We start from the raw sequence: 6,346 nt of genomic DNA, 5'->3' as shown, positions 1-6,346 counted from the left end.
AGCGTGAAAACATAACAGTTACATGGATGGATTCATGTGAGAGCAAGTGGCCCAGCTCTTCTACCACGGAATGTGAAAATTAAGCAGCCTTAGCGAATGAATTATGTTCTCCAGGGCTCTGGGAGGACTGGGCACCGAAGAAAGGAAGCCTGTAAATATCCAGATGAGGAAGGGCAGGGTGGGATGGAATAGTAGACAAAACTATAGAGAACGACCACAAACAAATGATGCCCCGGCCAGGGGGAGGGGTATTTCAGGTCCCTCCAGCACTGAAGTCAGCCAAGACTAGAAATGTCTCAGGCTGTGCAGACCAATGGACTCAACCATTAAGCAAAACACGGGATCTCAGTTTGTACGAGTTACAGCGGACACCTCAGGAGGCAGCTGGCTTGGAAATTGTGGTTTCACCAACAAGTCAACACAGTGAATTAATGTACCCAGTTTGTTTGGTTATGTTGAAGAACACCATGACTACAAAGGGGTGTTTACATCGGCTTTGGGCAGATTGTATTATCACAATCCTGACAAGTGGTAACAAAGAATGCCCTACGTGTGTGTGTGTGTGTGTGTGTGTGTGTGGGGGGGGGTTGGGGGGCGTTATAAAAGATCACTAAGGCCAGACCCAAACGTTGATGCACTCGTCAGCAGGATTTATCCAAGTTGTGATGAGTATGAAGCTCATCAAGAGAGGGTATTATCGATGATCGACAGGCACAACCACCAGCAGGCTCTTAGCCACAGCCCGTAGGAGGGGCTGAGGATGCCCGCCTGAAGCCATCAGGAAGCCAGCCCTAGTAACAAACAGGATCAAAACATCTGATGACTCTGGGCTTGAACTTGTTAAAGACAACGCAGCAGTGGCAATTGACCCAGTGATAGATGGCGCTAGTGAGATTGGATTAGTAGTATTCAGGCCCCACCTGACACTTAAGGAAAAGCTCAACAGTGTACAGACAAGATGCATAAAGACTTCAGGGAATGCACTGTTGATCATTTAGTTATCCAAGTACCTGGCTGTGAGGTTAGCTTTAGAAGAGCTTCAAAGCAAAGAAAAAAATCAAACCAGACGAACCTGGACACAGCCAGTGAGAACCGGTTCCATTTACATAGCCATGGCCAGTGGCCAGTTCACTGTTTAAAATGGCTCATTTTCTTTGGAACTGGTCAGTGAAAAATACAGGAAGGTGAACAAACCCATGGAACTTTATTATGCACCCACCAAGGAGCACAAATGAGCTTTTAAAAATCAATTCTGAGACTGAACTTTTTATAGTCTAGTCCTTTAATATTAAAGATGTACCATCACTCCTTTTATGGACAGATCTGGGATATGTTCAGTTTTCTTTCTGAGCCAGACTTGTTTACACTATTACATTCATGTCTCCTTAATTTATAGACAATCCTTTTTGAAAGGGACTCAGTACTCCCCCACTCCCTTAACAGTAGATCTAAGTTACATGCTTATGGAAAATGTGGTCCCTTTCGGGAGGACACTGACCTAGGAGTTTGTTGTAGTTCTTTACTTTTTCCTTCCAGCTTTTGATTTTTTTAGACAGGGTCTTATTATAAAGTCATGGCTAGCCTGGAACTTGCTGAGTAGAGCAGGCTGGCCTTGACTTTGGATGAATACTTCTGCCCAAGTACTGGGACTCTGCCTGGCTTAAGATTCTGTTGGCCAACAGCCATCTTTCCTTCTTTCAAACGGTTTTAGCTGAAAGTTATACAATATGTATTCTGACTTTTTTCCCTTGGGATCTTGTATATTTATAGTTTTTTTTATACAAACTGTAGTATCTTCATGAAAGTAAGGCTCAAGTTTACTGTGCTTAAAACAATTCTCATGGGATTATTATTATTTTCATGGTAATTCTTTATATAATATCTCATTTTAAAGGAAGGTCTTTATGAACTCAGTGGCCATTGTCATGCAGTGGTTTATTTTTGTCGTGTGTTTTCATTGTAAGTTTAGAGTTTCTGGTCATGGGGAAGAGATGAACAAAGTTCTTTGAGAGCATAGTTCATTTACAGATTTTCCTGAAGAAAGAGAAATGTAAGTTGGTGAACATATATGTATTCCTCTGTACATTTGAGAGTCCTTCTGTATTTTACTGTTCCTTTATTATGTGTGTTTGATGCTTTTCTCTACTAAAGTACCAGAGATTGTGGAGACATTTTGCACGTTAGCCTTGATGAAAAGTGCAAGATCTGCTCAAAGTTTCCCACATTTCTTTTCTTATTTATTCAAGAATAACATGACAGAGAGTCAGCGATGGAAAAGAAAGGCTTTGTTTGCATTTTGAGTTGCCATGGGTTCATAAAATTCCCTGCTCTGCTAATCACACTCTGTAGAAGCAGGCTATAAGGTGTGAACATTGCCTTGACATGTTCTGTAGAAGAATGTCTGCCAGTTGGGTAGTCATTCAAGTATTCTCAGTTTTGTACTGAGGAAGTGTTGATAGTCTGGGATCCACAAGACTTTCTGCCAACCAGTCAGACTTAATGTCTTAGATTTCATTTCTGTCCTGATGCTACAAGTGTCTACAAGTTTATATTCTCATAGTATTTACAAAGGTGTGTTTGCATTGAAAACTTAACTCAGAAGGGTTTTAATAGAAGGAAGAGACCTCTGGCACCATTATAACTAGAGAGTCGGACATTTTAACCACTTCTCTGTCCAGTTAGACAGATCGGGACCAGCTTGATGCTTTAATCTTGAGTCAACAATGAAAACTTAAAGGCTTATTTAATTTTTTCCATTTTATTAAAAATATTTGAAATCTTTTTATACAACTTTTTTCTAATCTGTGCCATAAGATTAAAAAACCACCAAAAATTTTATTAAATTTTATATCTAATTCCTTTTCTGGGGTAATGTTAAGTTGTATAGATTATTAATGCATGTTTGCTGAATACAACTCTTGTTTTGTGATGTGATAGCTTAAATTGTATTGATGACATATTAGATTTGTAGCTGTCTTAAATAATTAAACTCCTGTGGTTATTAATTGAAAAAGAGTAAGATACATGTCTTGTTTTGTTTCTTAAAAAAAAAAAGAACTATCTAGTGACCACTTATATTTCTGAAGCTAAATACAAGATAATTGCAGACATTTCATAGCATAAGATAGTATGTCATATTATGCTGCATTTGTGAGGAAATGTATAATTTGCAGAACATTTCAACAGAGAATGCTAAGTGGAGGGCACAGAACAAAGGACAACACTCTGTGAATGCCAATGTAATATGCTTCCACTCCCTGCCAAGTGTTCAGATGTTACCCTATGTGAGCAGACTCAGCATGAGTGTGGAAAGCAGCGATGCTAAAGAATCATCCAAGCAATAGAGTTGAGCCAGGGAGAAGAGGCAGCTTCATGAGATCCAGGAAGCATGCAAAGCATATGTGAAGCTGAAATCAGATCCCAAGCACCTTCTCCAGGGTATCAGAAGCAGTAATTAAGTGTTAGGAATCTTCCTCATCAGCCCAGCTGCCCAGAGTAGACTCTCCATCATGTTGATCTGCCGGGATGTTTTCCACAAGTTCCGGCATTGGAACTTCATCTTTCCCAGGTGTGATCTATGCTGGGATGATAGTTTTAATTATTCCCCTGCATTTGTGTCAACCATGTCCTTGTAAGAAACCGTAAACCATACTGCTGTAAGTAACCCCAATATGCCATTGGCTCTTCAAGTTGTACCAGCCTGTCCTTGGTTTTATGTCTGGGGCAAATAAACACATTTCCCTAGGAAAAGTCTCACACATTATTGCAGTTGAATTTGCACACAGACATGCACACACGCACACACACACATACACACTCACACATGTGCATAGCTCTTCTATTTTGATTAGTGAAAACCAGCATTAAAATCTCAGTCCAATTAAGTCACTTACTTCACTGTATAGCAAATAATTAATAAGCACCTATACTTTCTTTGAAATACAGATTTTAAGGCAACTCAAAGAGTAGTTTTTAGTTTATGGAAATAAGATATAACTGAAAAATATATTTTCACAGAAAATGTTAGAAAAGTAAATATATAACGTGTACATACAATTTTCTACCAGTAGACAGAGGACTCTGAAGTACATTGTAACCGTTTTTACAGAGCCTTATTAGTTTATTTATCAATGAGTATCATTATTTTCTCTGGAATATGGGTGGGGGGGACAACTACTGTCTTGTAAATTATATGAAGTTTTTCAGTACTGGTAGGGCTCTTATTTGAAGCAATCAACCTAAAAGTATGCAGATTGTTCATAGGTAAATGTACAAGAAGATTGGGGTGGATGGATGAATGTGGTACCCTAAGGAATGGTCATTACAGAAAGTAAAACATCTCAAGGGTCTGCCAGAGCGCTTAAACAGGAGAAAACATGTACACCTAGGAACAAGACAGATGAGAAGGAAAACATCTAGCAGAAGGCAAGGGTGTAATAGGCCACAGCGAGTAATTCAATTATGTAAATAAGAATGAGGTAAATAATATCTTTAGAAAAAAAAAATTTGATAGGGCATCTCACAGCTGGAGACGCCTACTTCCCAAAAGTCTGGAGTTAGAAGTTCACCACTAGAGAGTCATAAAACTGAAAGAACACTTGTATTCGTCAGTAAAAAGAATAAGGGTCCACTTGACAAATGCTAGCTACATGGCTGGAATTATTTTCAATGTAACGAATCAATTTTACTGTGCAAAAATAAAGAAAATGGGGACCTAAGAAGATTGGTAAGAATCTTTCAGGTAGGGAATGGAGGGGAGGGGCCGGAGCATGAACAGTTTTTCCTCTCAACCCAGATGATCCATGTACCCAAGTTTCATGCTATCTTCTACCTGGTACAGTTGAGAATCTCTTTCCAACAACCTGCGGGTAAAAATAAAGGCTACATTTAAGCATCCCTACACACTATCTTACACAAAGTTCTTTCCACAGCTCTTCCTTCCCCATAGGAGGCACAGTAGGCCACAGTTTTCCTGACTGTTGAGCTGTCAGCACGACAGGCCAGCAGGTCCTGCCTGTGTTATTTTAACCCACCAGAGCAGAAGCATAACTTATCCGTGGACATCAGAGATCTACGGCAGACTTTCTGAAATTTAGCTATTAAGCATGCTATTTTGATAATTATGTATTTCTGAGATATTTGAAAAAGAAAAGGACACACTGCTTATACGCTGCCAATTTCTTTTTGTTTGTCTATAAGGGTGGGTCCGCCACCCACTCCTGCCTCCACACCCTGACATTCCCCTACACTGGGACATCAAGCCTTGGCAGGACCAAGGGCTTCACTTCCCATTGATTCCCAACAAGGCCATCCACTACTACATGTGCAGCTGGATCCCTGGGTCTGTCCATGTGTACTCTTTGCATAGTGGTTTAATCCTGGGAGCTCTGGTTGGTTGATACTGTTGTTCTTATGGGGTTGCAAACTCCTTCAGCTCCTTTAATCCTTTCTATAACTCTTCCATTAGGGGGCACTGTTGTCAGTTCAATGGTTGGCTATGAGCATCTGCCTCTGTGCTTGTCATGATCTGGCAGAGCCTCTCAGGAGACAGCTATGTGAGGCTCCTGTTCACATGTACTTCTTTGGTATCAGTAGTATTGTCTGGGTTTGGTGGCTGTCTATGCAATGAGTTTCTAGGTAGGGCTGTCTCTGGATGGCCTTTGCTTCAGTCTCTGCTTCAAGATTTGTCTCCATATTTCCTCCTGTGAATATTTTTCTTCCCCCTTCTAAGAAGGACTGAAGCATCTGCACTTTGGCCTTCCTTCCTCTTGAACTTCACCTGGTCTGTGAATTGTATTTTGGGTAATCTGAACTTTGGAGCTAATTACTGCTCAGTGAGTGCTTACCATGATTTTTTTGTTTTGTTTTGTTTTGTTTTTTGTATTTGGGTTACTTTACTCAGGATGATAGATTCTAGTTCCATCCACCTGCCTGAGAATTTCATGAAGTCGTTGTCTTTAATAGCTGAGTAGTACTCCGTTGCATAAATGTACTACAATTTTTGTATCTATTTCCCTGTTGAAGGACATCTGGGGTCTTTCCATCTTCTGGCTATTACAAATAAGGCTACTATTATAAATAACGCTACACAGTAGAGCATGTGTCCTTGTTATATATTGGAATGTCTTTTAGGTATATGTCCAGGGGGGTATACCTAGGCCCTCAGGTAGTATTATGTCCACTTTTCTGAGGAATCTCCAGACTGATTTCCAGAGTGGTTGTACCAGCTTGCAATACCGCCAGCAAATAGAGGAGTGTTTGTCTTTCTCCACATCCTCACCAGCATCTGCTGTCACCTGATGTCTTGATCTTAGCCAAACTGACTGGTGTGAGGTGGAATCTGAGG

The 6,346-nt window shown here is 40.3% G+C and overlaps 1 pseudogene across 1 annotated transcript; it reads left to right on the top strand.

The window, feature by feature from the left end:
- Positions 1–291: 291 nt before the first annotated feature.
- Positions 292–1,235, top strand: LOC308437399 (E3 ubiquitin-protein ligase RING2-like; annotated as a pseudogene). Its single transcript has one exon. The product of its transcript is annotated as an E3 ubiquitin-protein ligase RING2-like (transcript).
- Positions 1,236–6,346: the final 5,111 nt, after the last annotated feature.

Source organism: Micromys minutus (genome assembly GCF_963924665.1).
Source record: "Micromys minutus genome assembly, chromosome: 26".
Lineage (NCBI taxonomy): Eukaryota > Metazoa > Chordata > Mammalia > Rodentia > Muridae > Micromys > Micromys minutus.
This window is presented reverse-complemented; position numbering and strand designations above follow the sequence as displayed.